This window comes from Drosophila ficusphila, unplaced genomic scaffold (assembly GCF_018152265.1).
Source record: "Drosophila ficusphila isolate 14025-0441.05 unplaced genomic scaffold, ASM1815226v1 contig_470, whole genome shotgun sequence".
In the NCBI taxonomy this organism is placed as follows: Eukaryota; Metazoa; Arthropoda; class Insecta; order Diptera; family Drosophilidae; genus Drosophila; species Drosophila ficusphila.
In genome coordinates this window covers 4,836,487-4,852,041 of record NW_025064389.1, presented here as the reverse complement: position 1 = coordinate 4,852,041, position 15,555 = coordinate 4,836,487, and the positions used below count along the sequence as shown (strand labels likewise).

At 42.8% G+C, this 15,555-nt stretch overlaps 1 pseudogene; it reads left to right on the top strand.

Moving 5' to 3' along the window:
- The first annotated feature begins 11,072 nt into the window (after positions 1–11,072).
- Positions 11,073–15,555, top strand: part of LOC122320321 — a 43,953-nt pseudogene continuing 39,470 nt past the window's right edge.

The following is a 15,555-nucleotide window of genomic DNA, read 5'->3' as shown; positions in this document are numbered from 1 at the left end:
ATTGTTCGCTAATAATGACTACGTCGATTTGGTTTTCCAGCACAATTTGGTGCAGCAAGTCATTTGCATTTCTGCTTCTGTGCATATTCGCTTGGAGAATCTTCATGTTTTTTCTTTTCTGGCCACGCAAAGGCAGTACGCTGACCCGGGGGAGGTGTCCAACGTCGCTCCTGTTCTCTGATGCGCAGATACAGCATCTCGGAGCTTTAGCGCAGGTCTTCATTTTATGACCACTTTCGCCACATCTGATGCAGAGGTCTCTCCTGTCCGGTCCTTTGCAGTCTTTTTGCACGTGTCCAGCCCCGAAACACCTGAAGCATCTCTTTGCATCGAGACAACGCTTTACACGGCACCGGGTCCACCCTATTTTAATTCTTTGTTCCGTCAATATCTTCGACGCGTCTTTCATTGGTAGTGTGACGAAAGCTCGCCTCTGTTCCGAGCTATTTACTCCTGTCAGGTGTATAAGTATTTCCTGGCTTGTGTCGCCGAGACCTTCTCTGATTGCAGATATTATCTCCTCTTCTCGTGTGATGCTGTCGATATCTCTTATCTCCAGTTTGACCAGTTGCCTCATGGTCTTCACTGTTGCCGACTCTTTAAGCGTGTCCTTGATATTTTTACATAGTTTTTCTGTTTGGCTCCCTTTGGCAAGTTCCAGGAGCATGTCACCTGCCTTCGTTTTTCTGACCGACACTATATTGCTGTCGGACTCCTCTGGTTTGAGGTTTCTCCGCAGGCTGCATAACCCTTCGGCATAGCTCTTTCCCTCTGCCGGTCTGACAAGAACGGCTTCTGGGCGATTGCGAGTTCTTGCGCTAGGCTTTTCTTTAGCTTTTTCAGCTCCACTGTGCCGTGCATGTCCTTCATTAGTTTTTGTTTCCTTTCCCCTTCTTGTATGTGACCGTTTGAAATCCGTTGTTTGCTGGTTTATTTCGCACCTTCTTGCTCAGCTCCTGCGTTGCTGGGCTAGTGGCCGTCCTCTTCTTTAGTGTCGAAACGGGGGTCTCGCTCGCTGTATTGCCAGATATATAATCGTTGACTTTCCTCGATTCCTTTGAGCGCTCCAGCTCTGCGGTTTTCCAGCTAGATCGATAGTTTTCGATAACATCAAAAAGCTCGCTCAATTCTGAAGTGCCGCCCTTGACGTCCATACTGATATTTCGTTGCTTCTGCATCGCTGTCTTCATTTTTCTTAGAATTGCCTTGTATTCTGATAAGGCCTTCTCTTCTAATGCCCGCATCTTATAGATCAGTTCCTGTCGTGGGGAGCCCAACGTAGAGCCCTGCGTAAGCTGAGGTGTCTGTTGCGTCGGTTTGAGGGTTGCTCCATCTTCAGCCTCTGAGATGTTCTTTGGGTGGGTCATTCTTGTCTCGTTATTGTCCGGTGATCTTGTCACCAAGTTGCTCTTCCTGAATGCATCTCCTTCATTGTCCTTATTTTGTTTTGCGTTTATCATCTTGTGTGAGTGGGTCCAAACTCTAAGCCGCTATCTCCCCGCATATATGCAGTAGTCGAAAAATGTCCCCATGGGTCCCTATGCTTGCAGTGAGGTCCATGCGAGGGTTGACACAGAGCTTCATGGGCATCTGTGTTCAGAGCCAGGACAGACTCTAGGCAGGAATCCGTTCAACTGCGCCTGCACCACCGAGATATCGGTGTGCGGTTCGAACGTACTTAGAGACTTGCAAAGTTTTATTTGAACGGAGGCGAAAGAGGCATTTTCCTGAAAGCCGTTTCTGCAAGATGTCACTCTTGCTTACTAAGGTAGCAGAATGGCGCTTTGGTCAGCCCGCAATCATCAGTTCCAATAGTGTTATCCAGCCGTTGGTCCTTGTGAAATCCATGGTCGTGCCGTGACTAGGGGACCGCGGGTGTGTCAGGCCCGTCACCCCGGTTGGGGTGTCCTTGCGGGAATAATAATAATAATAATAATAATAAGAATAATAATAGTCATAAAAATAATATATATAATTTAAAAAAAATGTTTAAAAACTGTATTAAAAATGTGTTTTTTTTTTTGTCATTCCTCTTATCAAAAAAATCTATTGGGGAATTCATATATAGAATTGTTGAAAAATTCACCGACGAATTCCGAAAGGGCATCCTCGCAAAAGCTTTCGAGGAAAACCCCGCTTCCACTTCCGCTACGAATTCTTCTATGCCTTATACGAATTTTTCCTTACAAACTTCGTATAAGGCACCGAGGAATCGTTCGATGAAACGGCCAAAAAGTTCATCGAGAGCTGCACCTAGTAAACTTGAATCCCATACAAAATTCATCGCGCAATTCCTCGGTGCGGCCTAACCTCCGTACCCAGGTTCCTCGGTGCTTCCTCGCAGATTTCTTACAGGAAAAAGCTATTTTGGAACTGCAGGGTTCATTTAGACGTATGTTATGAATGTAATCGTGCAGATGTCTAATACATACATGCCTGGTACAACAGATTCTTTCCAAGGCTTGAAAAGGAAGCCTGTCGGGTCATCCAGCCGCAGCAGAGAATTAGTTTCTCTTAATGCGAGCTCTTATCTACTTGCATAGTTAACATCTCTCTCTCTCTATCTTTCTATCGCTCTCTCGTTGCTTGTTATCTTCTACTTTGGGTCAGAAATCGTCTGATCCACTTCTCACTTGTAAATTGAACTCTTCCTTTCGATCCCGCGGACCATTTGTTAATCTATTCTGCTAAAATAAAATCGCTGCCTTTGCAGAACTCAAGACTTAAACTTCGTCGTTTAAATTCAATAGCTTATAAAAAAGCTTATTAGCTCAACATTTGGGGACCACGACGTGATCTGTGCATAACAATATACCCAGTGCAAGTCACAAAAAATTTAATTTATTTTACCAGCTGCATATCTCTTTTAGCGGTTTTGCAGCTTCTTTGTGCGTTGGCCGACCATAAGCAATACAAATTTGTATGTTGATTTGTGGAAATAATATTACACAAGCTTGTAAGTTAACAACCAGCTCCCAGCATAAGCTAGGTAGGGCAATTTTATATTCTATTATTCCATTTTTATATTTTTATATATCATTTAATAATCTTTTTATATAATATTATACTTATATTTCTCACGTATGGCCACCCTAATATTTGCACCACCCTTATGGTGTTCAAGTGCTGAGCCAGCAAAGTGTACTGCTATGGGCCGTGCCTTTGTGCCATTGGTGGCCAGCGATCGTACGACTTTAGCAATTTTATGCTAGTTCAGCGAAGATGCCACGAGAATCCGGTCATACGTTTTACTTTTTGTCAACTTAACTTTAGTCCACATTATGTTCTGAATGAATAAAGAGCTAAAGCTGAATAATTAAAACTCCGGCCATCACCCTTATTGATTTATTAATTTTGTACCCAGTCTGAGTCTCTAGGCCAGCGGGCAAAAGAGGGCAGTTTTCACCCTAATCGACGTATTTCTACAGTTGATGCCACGGGCCAACCGGCCACCTACCTCATACACTGCGGCTGTATTATTAGCTGCAACCACGGTCAACCGACCCTCCGCCACGGACGTACAGCCAGCCGGCTTCATTTCCGCTACGGATGGACAGCCAGCCGGCACTCGAACTCCATAATTGTTGCGCAACCAAAGGAATAATATTAATTTTATTCGAACTCCACCCCTGAAGTAATATACAGTAGAATCCTGTTATAACGACTCCGCTTATAGCGTCCGTCCGGGTATTGCGACGAAAACTCGATGGCTTGATTGGTCCCCAGATAGACTTATACACTTAAATCCTTTTGCTTAGTGCGTCTTCCGGGTATATAGTCGGTCCCTTGAAAGTCGCTATAAGCGGATTCTACTGTAATATGTAAGTAGCTGAACGCCAACGATAGCTAAAGGTCTACACATAAGTAACTCCCCTGCAGTTCTGGCTGTCACCTGGTGTCTCGTGGCATTCAAGCAATCAATGTGTAGGAAAGGAAAAGGGATATTCCTAAGTTTCCCTCTCTTTCTCACTCTTATAATACGATTTCGTTGCTTGCACCCGACGGCGGTCCGACTCCAAATTTGTCTTCTATTCTTTCGTTTTTCTAATTGCACTGTTGTCATTCTCCGTTAGAAACAAAAAATTGGTTACCAATGGAAAATACGGCTGAGGGGCGCTCGACTTATGTATACTCTTTTGATGTTAAAGTTCTTCAAATATTAAATATAATATATATTATATTTTATATATTTTCAACATTATATAAATTATTAAACCAAGATAAGCATAACACAACATTGATTGCAAATATAGATATAATATAACTCGCGTGTCATTTATGGTCGGTTATACCCAAAAAAGAAGGGTATACTAAAAGGGTGAAAAATAAAATTGAACTGCTCATTCTTTTGCGTTGTGCGTTGACAATTAGTTGTGAAATTACTTAATTTGCGCAACGCGCAGCGGAATCGTTTAAAAATCATGTAAGTGTCGTTAAGATTACAAAAATATTATGTTTTTTACTACAAACTTATTTAAATCTTTTTAGAATATACAGGCTGTACGATAAATTCGTTTGAAAGGTACGATTGCTTTAAATTAAAAAAAAGTAATACATATATAATATATAATAATAAAAATATTTTTTGTACCATAGATGGACGCAAAACAGCCGTTGTCCTGTAAATATTCCACATAAATGGTAAACAAAAACTTTCTAATTTTATATTATTTATGTACTTATCTCTTATGTTACAAAATAAGATTTATTAATAAAATAAAAAAAAATTAATATATATATATTGTTTTTCATATGAATTTGGGGATGACATTTCAGACATTGGCATAGATGATTTCACTAAGGGTACCCTCGCAAAAGCCATCGATGACAACATCGCCTCCACGCCATCTACGATATCATCGATGTCTTATACGAATTTTCTCCATACAAAATTCGTATAAGCCATCGATGCCTCGCTCGATGACTCGGACAAAATGGTCATCGAGAGCGACATGCATGTCAAATCCTAGAATGCCATACAAAACTTTATATGAAGTGACATCAGTGCGACACCAGGTGCTACGGACACTGGCATCGGTGGGTCGTCGTCCATGTCATCGACGACAAGCCACTTTTGGAACTGCAGGGTCACAACTACCAGTGCCTCAAGTGCATACAGTTTCCTTTGTCAGCAATAGGAATTTTATTAAAATATAAAAAGTCATATTTCGATTTCTGATTTTTAATTTTTTTGGGTGCGTGACAAAAAATAAAATCAAGTAACTCAAGTTACATACACTTGTACTAGCAATTTTATGTGAACAAATAACGAAAATAATTAAATGACAAAACATTCCATGTTCCTGGTGTTGATTTGATTATCGATTTTTTCAAGTGCATGATAAAATAAAAAAAAATCAAAAACCTCAAATAACGCACACTGGTCCCAAAGCAAAAAATTTTTATTTGAACCAATAATATAAAGAAATAAATCACACAGTATTTTATATGCTTAGTGTGGGTTTCTATACACATGCAAAGGTGTCACCTCGCTTTTCACCTTGTATTTTTTACAAGTTGGTCCATTGTGCCTGTGCTTACATCGAAATTTGTTCCGAATTAATTCAGTGTATCTGTGTTAGTAGTCGCTCCTTGGTCGTTCCGTAAATTGAATTTGTTCTTGGGATAAGTTAATCCGACATTTTTGTGTTTTAGGTGACGCTTCAATATTGGCGCAAGGAAATCATCTCGACTTTTTTCTCTAATTTTTTGGGGTATTGGCCACGGTGCCTGTATCGATATTGCAGAAAAGTGGCCCCATCAAAACAAACTGTCTTGTGTCCCAATCGTTCCATACCTCGCATTTGTCCAGTATACCTAGCGTTAACTTACTAAGCTCCCTTTGGCTGCCAATGAGTTGGGAGTGTAGGGAAATAAAGCAAGAAATTGACAGCGACGGCAGCGAAGAAATAGGATTCTGTCCCGTAGTAAGGAACATAGACCAACCAGAGATGAACCCGGAAATGGTCCAAGCGATTGTCGCAAATGCTGTCGGCGCAGGAAGAGCGTCTAAGAAGCGCTTTTACCTCAGAGTTAGAATCTGTTAGATCGCAGGTTACCGCGCTGACGGTGCAAGCGCCGCAGGCTGAGGTTTATCAAAAGACAGTACCGAACCATGAAATAAAATGTGATGTCAAATTTGACATTGTAAAATCTCTGCCAACATTCAATGGAAGCCATGACGAATACGTATCGTGAAGGCAGGCTGCATCAGATGCATATGAAGTATTTAAAAATACGACAGCGAAGCCCGGGAGGCGGAGAACAGCATTGAAAGAAGTGCGTTCGCGGCATCTTACGCAAAAGCCATAGAAGACAGGTTCCCTTTTAAAGACGGCAATAGACGCAACAATAAGGGTCAGAAAAAGCAATGAAGAGGTGAGGATAGAAATCCGCACTTCATTCCTAAGCAGAGCCAAAACAAGCCTCATGAGGACAACCTCTGGCAAAAACGCAGGGATCCCGAAACCGTAGACCAGAATAAAGTGCAGCCCACAACGAATAACAACGACCAGAATAAAGTAGCAGGCAAGAAACAAACTGGGGGAAGCCACAGAGTAATAACAATTACAAAAGTCAGAACTCGTCTCAGCGTCAGTCAGGTCAAAGACGCCAACGCGTCAATAATATAGCCCAACCCCAACAGGAGGAGGCAGGCTACTCCGCCACAGCTGAGGCTGAAGTTGCCAACATTGAGGAAGACAGTGACACTGCTGAAGTTAATGACCTCCTTAATTTTTTAGGGAGCGCTCCCGTCTGCAGTTCGTCGAGCGACAGTTGGCTGGCAGAAAACTAAAAATACTCATCGACACGGGGTCGGAAAAAATTACGTTAAGCCCGTAAAGGAGCTAAGAAATGTAATGCCGGTCGAAACCCCTTTTACTGTGAGCTCTATACACGGCTCCAGTGACGTCAAAGACAAGTGCATAATGCGCATTTTTGGGATAGACGCCCCATTTTTTCTGTTGGACACACTGAACACGTTCGATGCTATAATCGGCTTCGACTCGCTAACGCGAGTAGGAGTAGCACTGGACTCAGGCAACAGCGTAATAAAACACACAAACGTCACTGAAAAGCTCAAATTCCTTGACTGTGAAAACGTCAATTTCACCAAAATCGATGACGAAAGCAAGTTCGACGAAAGCTGAATTCAAAAAAATTATTCTGAAAAGAATTAAGGTGTTTTCGACCTCTAACGAGGCACTTACCTTCAACACCTCGGTCATCGCTACTATTTGAACTATGACTGACGAGCACTCCAAATTGTACCCCTATCCTATGGGGGCAGCAGGCTTTGTTAACAAAGAAATAAAGGAACTACGGAATAATGGTATAATTAGGCCGTCCAGATCCCCATACAACAGCCCTACTTGGGTGGTTGACAAAAAAGGGACTCACGATAATGGCATCAGGAAGAAGCGATTAGTAATTGACTTCAGAAAGCTGAACGAGCGGACAGTCGCCGATCGCTATCCCATGCCAAGCATAGCCATGATTCCTGGGGAAAGCCAAATTCTTCACTCCCCTAGACTTGAAGTCAGGATATCATCAAATATACCCGGCTGAAAAATTCCGAGAAAAAACCTCGTTCTCAGTCAATGGAGGGAAGTACGAATTTTTCCGACTACCTTTCGGCCTAAAAAACGCAGGTAGTATTTTCCAAAGAGCCATCGATGATGTGCTGCGGAAAGAGATTGGCAAAATATGTTGCGTCTACGTTGATGACGTTATAATTTTTTCCGAAAGTGAAATCGAACATATAAAGCACATTGTCATAGTGCTTAATCGCCTTCTCGATGCCAACATGAGGGTGGCACGGGAAAAGACGAAGTTCTTCAATGAGAGCGTAGAATTTTTAGGATTCATCCTCACTAGAGGAGGAACCAAACCCGACCCAGAAAAAGTTAGGGCAATAAATACCACTTACCGCCATTCCCAAAGCTGTCAGGTTCGATGAAACCCAGCGAAATACATTCGACCACCTTCGTAATATCTTGGCATCAGAAGATGTCATTTTGACATATCCCGATTTTAAGCTACCGTTTGAACTAACCACCGACGCCTCAGCGAGCGGAATAGGTGCGGTATTATCTCAAAATAAAAGACCCATTACCGATTTCGCGTACACTAAAAGACTGCGAACTAAACTACTCCACCATTAAAAGGGAATTGTTGGCGATAGTCTGGGCAAAAGGCAAATTACAGAATTACCTATACGGTACCAAGGAGGTTCGGATCTTCCCAGACCACCAGCCTCTTACATACGCGGTATCTGACAAAAATGCTGCTTCGGAGAGACTTTATCGTTTTCGACAATAGAATTCGCCACATCATTAACTTCAATAACAAAGACTTGCTTGTTGAATCCGTTAAAGAGATTATCAACGCCAACGTTGTGAACGCGATTCACTGTGATTTCCCTACCCTGGCTCGTATTTAACAAGCCTTAAGGCAGGAGTTCCCTGGGCAATCGCGCCCATCGGGCTGCGCAGGAAAACGCGAAACATATCCTCCGGGATTATTACTTCCCGAACATGTCAAAATTAGCTAGCGAAGTTATCGCAAATTGCAGAGTATGCAATAAAGCCAAGTACGACCGTCATCCTAAGAAGCAGGAATTAGGAAATACACCTATCAATTCATACGTAGGAGAAATGCTGCATATCGACATTTTTTTAACTGACAAAAAAATCTTCTTAACCTGTTTTGACAAACTGTCAAAATTCGCTATCGTACAACCCTTAGTTTCTAGGGCAATAACACTGTGCGACAAAATTTAACGAAATGTTTGTTTAAGTTACTTTTTTGATTGTTTTCGGTTAAGATGCATAAATTATGCACAAAAATATCTATGCCACCTTCTAAGTGATAGGATTTCTTTTTTTATGATAAATTTTATGAAATTATTATTATGAAAATAATTAACACAAAATAATTTTTTTTTTTTTACTTCCAATAAACTATTTTTTTTTTTAAAGTACATTTTTTTCCAGATTTTTTTTGGCTTTTTCAGAGGTATCCTCGCGTAAGAAGTTCCATACGTAGTCGCCCAGAGTATAGAGCTGGGAGAAAAAAATTTTAAAGCATTGTTATAAAAGCCTAACGGTATATTTGCTTTATACATTTTAATTAATAGATATTGAACTTGCATAAAACGCTTATAACGGTGAAAAAATATTTTCCCAATATGTGATTATAAGGCTGTGAAATATGCAAAAACGCGCGTTTTTGGGACATTTGAGTGTGCGTAGAAGCTGATTGGCTATTGATATTAACAAATCCAAAAACTTATATTCTTATTTTGACTAGTAGAAGTGAAAAATAAGAAAAAATCAACTTAAACATTTTTTTGTCGCACAGTGTAATAGATGTACGAGCTCCGATAAACTTCTACCCAAATATTAAATCCATATACTGCGACAACGAGGCCTCCTTTAACTCCGAAACAATCACATTGTTGGGACAGTGAGCTTTTTTACTAACCATTACCTTGGCGGTGCCCAAATAAAATAAACTGCACAAAATTTCGTTAATAATTTGCACTTATTTATTAAACTGGCACCAAGGCCTTAAATGTATAAAGTTATTGTTTGTTGTAGAGTTGGTTAGGCAGGCAGACCGAATTGTCTGTGCCTTTTTACAGCGATAAGGTATGTTGGACAGGCAGACCGATTTGTCTGTGCCTTTTTGCAGCGGAAAGGTATATTAGCAGGCAGACCGATTTGTCTGTGCTTTAGACGAAAGTATATAAAGCCGAGATTTGGCAGGTGATCAGTGATCGTGCCTTGTGTAAGCGAGTACCAAAATCGAACTATTATAAAGGTAAGTTGGGCAGGCAGACCGATTTGTCTGTGCCTTAAACGTCGCGAAGAGTATATAGCCGAAGAGTATATAGGCAGGCGATCAGCGACCGTGCCTTCTATGAGCGTGTACAAATTCGAACTATTATAAAGGTATGTTGGGCAGGCAGACCGATTGTCTGTGCCTTAAACGTCGCGAAGAGTATATAGCCGAGGAGTAAATAGGCAGGCGATCAGCTACCGTGCCTTCTATGAGCGTGTAAGTTAACACTTCTGAGGAGTAACAAACAGTCGGTAGAAATCTTGGGTGATTCGTGGATCACCCTAGTCCTTCTAGATGCCGACTCAGCATACCCGCCTTTGGGGGCCGTGCCTGGATCCCATTGGTTCCCAGTATGGTGAATTATGCTCATTTTGCGATCGTCAGCATTTCCCACTGTCATGCGGTCGGCCTGCCGACTAAGCACCCTACTGCTAAGTTCCTCAGTTCTGTTTTATAATCATTTGAATAAAGAGCACTTAGCTCCGTTAACTTAACTCCGGCTATCGCCGTCTTATTATTTGTATTCTCCCACTGAGCTTAAGGCCAGGGATATAGGAGGGCAGTCACCCTCTCGACATAAACTTTATTTTACACTTCATCAACCACCATATCGGTGGCACACCATCAGCGGCCACCTGGGACCAGCAGCCCGGCCGCCAATTCTCACCCATCTTGAACCGCTACTACTCATCAAGCACCCATCATCGGCCGGATCTGGAGCAACCTTACCACCGAGCAACCGACTACAAGATAACTGGCGCCTAACGAACAAAATAAACTAGCGACCCTCAAAATTTTCAAGAAAAACATGTAAGTGGGCTGATTAATTAACACGGCTTCAACAAACATACACCAAAATGCATACAATAAAAGTGTGCCTTATAATTGGCGAAAATAAAAATAACTTGTACACGTTGAAAAAAATAAATATATAATAATAAAGCTGCATTTGTGACCTACAGCTCATATAAAATTTTTATTTTGTGAAAATATTTTTGAATAAATTAAATAAATATAAAATATATTAAAGTGTTATGCCAGCCGAACGGAATATTCGGCTATATGTATTGAACCTCGTATGAATTAGGTGGCATAAGTTCAAGTTTTTAATGAACTTTCTAGGTCCGTATAGAGAAATTAAAAAGGAAGTTGTGAGTGATAGTGAAGAAGAAGAGATCCGGGGTCTTAGACCAAGACAGGCTCAAATCGAAGAGAAAGAAGAAATAATGAACGCGAACGAATTGCAAAACATTATTCAGGGCGCCTTAGCGCAACAGGAAGCTAGGCTCCGAGCTGAATTTGAAGCTCAAATAAATTCTGTTAATAGGCAGTTACAAAAGTTGCGCGTAGAGACCCCACAGGTGGAGGCCTACAAAAGAGTCTCAGTACAGCCAGGAGTACCCCCATGCGACATACCGCTCCACGTAATTAGGTCAGTACCAGATTTTAACGGTGAGCAAGACGAGTACGTAGCGTGGAGGCAGTCCGCCACGGATGCATACGAACTCTTTAAACCTTACCAGGGCAGCTGTGCCCATTATCAAGCCGTTACCATAATCAGGAATACAATTAGGGGCCCAGCGCGAGCGTTGCTGGTATCACACAACACTGTACTTAATTTCGATGCCATTCTGGCAAGATTAGACTGCTCCTACGCAGACAAAACTTCGTTGAGGCTGTTGCGACAACAGCTTGAGGCCTCATTCAATACTATGACGAGGTTGAGCGTAAGCTAACCCTCGTCACGAACAAAATTGTCATGTCCCATGACATTGAAAGAACCACACTGCTCAACGATGAGGTAAGGGCGGACGCCCTACATGTGTTTATCTCAGGCCTAAAAAAAAACCTGAGAGCAGTCGTATTCCCAGCACAGCCAAAAGACCTTCCTTCGGCATTGGCATTAGCTAGGGAGGATGAAGCCAGCATCGAAAGAAGCCAGTTCGCGGCAACGTATGCTAGGGCAATGGAACAGAAGACACAGAATTCTGACTTCCGTAAGACTCAGTACCGCACTCCTGATAAACAAGGAAACGAAAAGAACCCTCATTACTTTAAAAAACCAGATAAAAACCAACAAAATGGTTCTGGGCGTAAGCCAGAGGACTGGGCCGACCGTGGCAACCCACGTCAGGCAGCAGAGCCCATGGACTGGAACCCATCGTCTTCTAAGACTAAGCAACAGCCACATTTTAAACAAAACCAAAATGTATCACAACCTCAAAATATGCAGGCAAAAAATTCAAAAAGACCCAACTCCTCTGATAGGATAACTGATCAAAGGCGTCAGCCGCTTAACAACATCGAGCAGACCGCTAGTGCCAAAGACCAAGAGTATGAGAATGCTGCGGTAGCCGCGATGAGCGCAATCGAAGACGACAGCGACTCGGTCGACTCCCATGACCTTCTAAAATTTTTAGAGAGCGGTCCCGGCTACCGTACATCAAACGACGGTTGGCTGGGAGAACTTTAAAAATTCTTATTGATACTGGGGCAGCGAAAAGTTATATAAAGCCCGTAAACGAGCTTAAAAACATAACGCAAGTAGCCTCACCGTTTCGCGTGAATACAATTTACGGGTCCAACGGCATAAATAAAAAGTGCCAAACAAGTGTCTTGGGAACAACTTCCCCATTTTTCATATTAGATTCCCAAACAACATTTGACGGGATCATAGGCTTCGACTTGCTAACGCAAGTGGGAGCCACCCTCAATATGCAAACAAAAAAATATTGTACGGTTCCGTTTCTGAGGACCTGCAGTTTCTTGATTGCGACGATGTAAACTTTACCAACATACATAAAGAACATATGTTGGCTGAAGCCAGTTTTATTTGTTTATTTTGAATTGTTAAAATAAGTCTTATTGAATTGAATTTGAAGTTTACTGTAAGTTAGTTTAGGGCGAAGGCGGGAGCGCAATAAAGCTTTCGTTCGCTCTCTGCGAGTTCGCTCCGTCTTCGCCAACCTTCGGTAAGCTAGGCTTAAGAATAATGTGGAGAATAGAGCATTCGTCGAAATTGAGTCTTATCGAGCGCACGTATTCTTTTTTTTCGTTGTCGTTTTGCCAATAAATTTATTAATTAGCCACCCAAGTTTTCGGTATTAAATATTTAGAAAAACGCTTCTAGATTTTCAACATAGTCGTTCCAGAGTAAGTAAAAAAGGAGTTTATCGAAATGATGAAAAAAAGATCTAAAGTCTTCTCCGACGCAACTCAAACCTTGCCGTACAACACAAATGTTGTGGCTACTATTCGCACTGAGGATAACAACCCAGTGTACTCTAAAGCGTACCCGCACCCAATGGGTATCGCAGAATTCGTTAATAAAGAAATAAAAGACCTACTGAAGTCTAATATTATAACCCCGTCGAGATCACCGTATAATATTCCAACTTGGGTGGTCGATAAAAAAGGGTCAGATGAGACAGGTGGTAGGAAAAAGCGTTTGGTAATCGACTTCAAGAAACTGAACGAAAAAACCATTCCCGATAAATACCCCTTGCCAAGTATCGAGTTAATACTGGCAAACCTTGGCAAAGCCAAATATTTTACAACTCTAAACTTAAAATCTGGTTATCACCAAATTTTCCTAGCGGAACAAGATCGCGAAAAAACCTAATTTTCAGTCAACGGAGGCAAGTATGAATTCTGCCGTTTGCCTTTTGGATTAAAAAATGTTGGTAGCATTTTTCAAAGGGCAATCGATGACGTATTGAGAGAGCAGATAGGGAAGTCGTGTTATGTCTATGTTGACGATGTCATACTCTTTTCGGAAAACGAAAAAGAGCATGTCAGTCACATTGACTGGGTCCTGAAAAAATTAGGCCAAGCCAATATGACCATCTCGAAAGAGAAAACCCATTTTTTTAAAGAAAGTGTCCAATACCTCGGCTTCGTAGTAACCCGAAACGGGGCTTCAACTGAACCTGAAAAGGTAGCAGCCATTAAGGAATAGACAGAACCGACAAGCTTATTCAAACTAAGATCATTCTTAGGACTTGCCAGCTATTATAGGTGTTTTTTAAAAGATTTCGCTACAATAGCCAGGCCACTAACCAACCTCCTTAAGGGAGAAAACGGTTCCGTAAGTAAACACATGTCTAGGAAAATACCAATAAATTTTAACGATCAACAAAGAGACGCGTTCGATAGACTTCGAAACATTTTGGCATCAGAAAATGTCACCCTCAAATAACCAGATTTTAAGAAACCGTTCAATCTGACAACCTGTAACGAACTGATTTTAATACTTTTATGCTCGCTACTAGAGGTGCGGCTAGCTCAGTAATGGTTGTACGTTCGTCCCACCAAATTTATATGTTGTGATTGCCCCACCAGTGAATCAGAAGACAACGTTAATTTCTTGACTTCAAACTTGTTTATTTGACTTCTAAATCTGAAAATTTGATATATTGCTCGCCTCGGTATGCTGCTCTCGACGCCGCCTCCTGCCTGTATCTATACCGAAATGCTCGCCTTGGTACGCTTTCCTCGATGTCGCCTCCTGGGTTGAATCCCCCTCCTGTGCTCCCGCTCGATCGCTGCCGTTGATATCGGGTATTTCACGCGATGGAGTTGGACTATCTGGGCTCCACCCTAGTCCCTACTACCCCGTGCTGGGGCTGTTCAATCCTTGGCTCTCGGGGTTTCGCTGCTCCAGGACTATGGCAGACACAGCAGGGTTCTTGGCGTGCACGCCTTTAACACCCGTGCCGTTCAACTGCGCGTCCTTCGCGGCTTGTCGCACCAGAACGCAACTCTCGCCACGAGACGGACCAAGTGTACGCCGGATCACGGTCTGGTAGACTCTACAGTATGCGTCTGGCTCTTGAGTTTTCCCCACCGAGGACAGGTTTACTCGATTAAGGACTCGTATGTGTAGACTTAGTCAGGACCCGCCAGGCAATACGCCGGGCTCAATGTCTCCAACTAGTGGTCGTCACAGGCGCCTAATTCGAGTTGTATGCTGCCTAATGGACCTCAGCTACCTGTGTCTCAATTCGGAGACTTGCAACTTACAGTCCCGAACGTCTCGACGTAGCAATCTCGCTCCTTGTAGACTCCTTGCGGGGGATCCTTGCGTCCTTCGTCCGCGCCGTTGATCCTTTCTCCTCTTGTCCTTCGTGTTCGTCCTCGCTTGAATCCTTGCTTGTATCCTTACTTGACTTTTCGCTGCCTGATGTATACTTGTGTTTCACTTCTATTTGACTGATCCCGGCTGAACTGCGGGCCCCGCTTATATAGGGCCCCCTGGTCCCGTTAATCCTCGGCGTCTCCTTTTCCTCCGGGTCCAAGGTCCAGCGGAGATCCCGTTACTTCTTCGGTTGGATCGCGTGACGGGGTCCAAGGTCCACCGCGATCCCGTTGCTTCTTTGATTGGATCGCGTGACCGGGTCCAAGGTCCACCGCGATCCCGTTGCTTCTTTGATTGGAACGCGTGACCGGGTCCAAGGTCCACCGCGATCCCGTTACTCCTTTGGCTGGATCGCATGACCGGGTCCAAGGTCCACCGCGGCCACGCTATCCTTTTATCCAGCCCGTGATTATTTGTGGGGAGTTATCCAACTCCTCACATTCCCCCTTACTTCGGAAAGGAAAACGAAGCTCGTATCTCCGCTCCGGCTGACTCCTCCTGACTCCGCCTGACTCGCCGATGCATCCCTCGTAGACGTTTTCCCCACAGACTCTTCTCTCGTCGGTGTATAC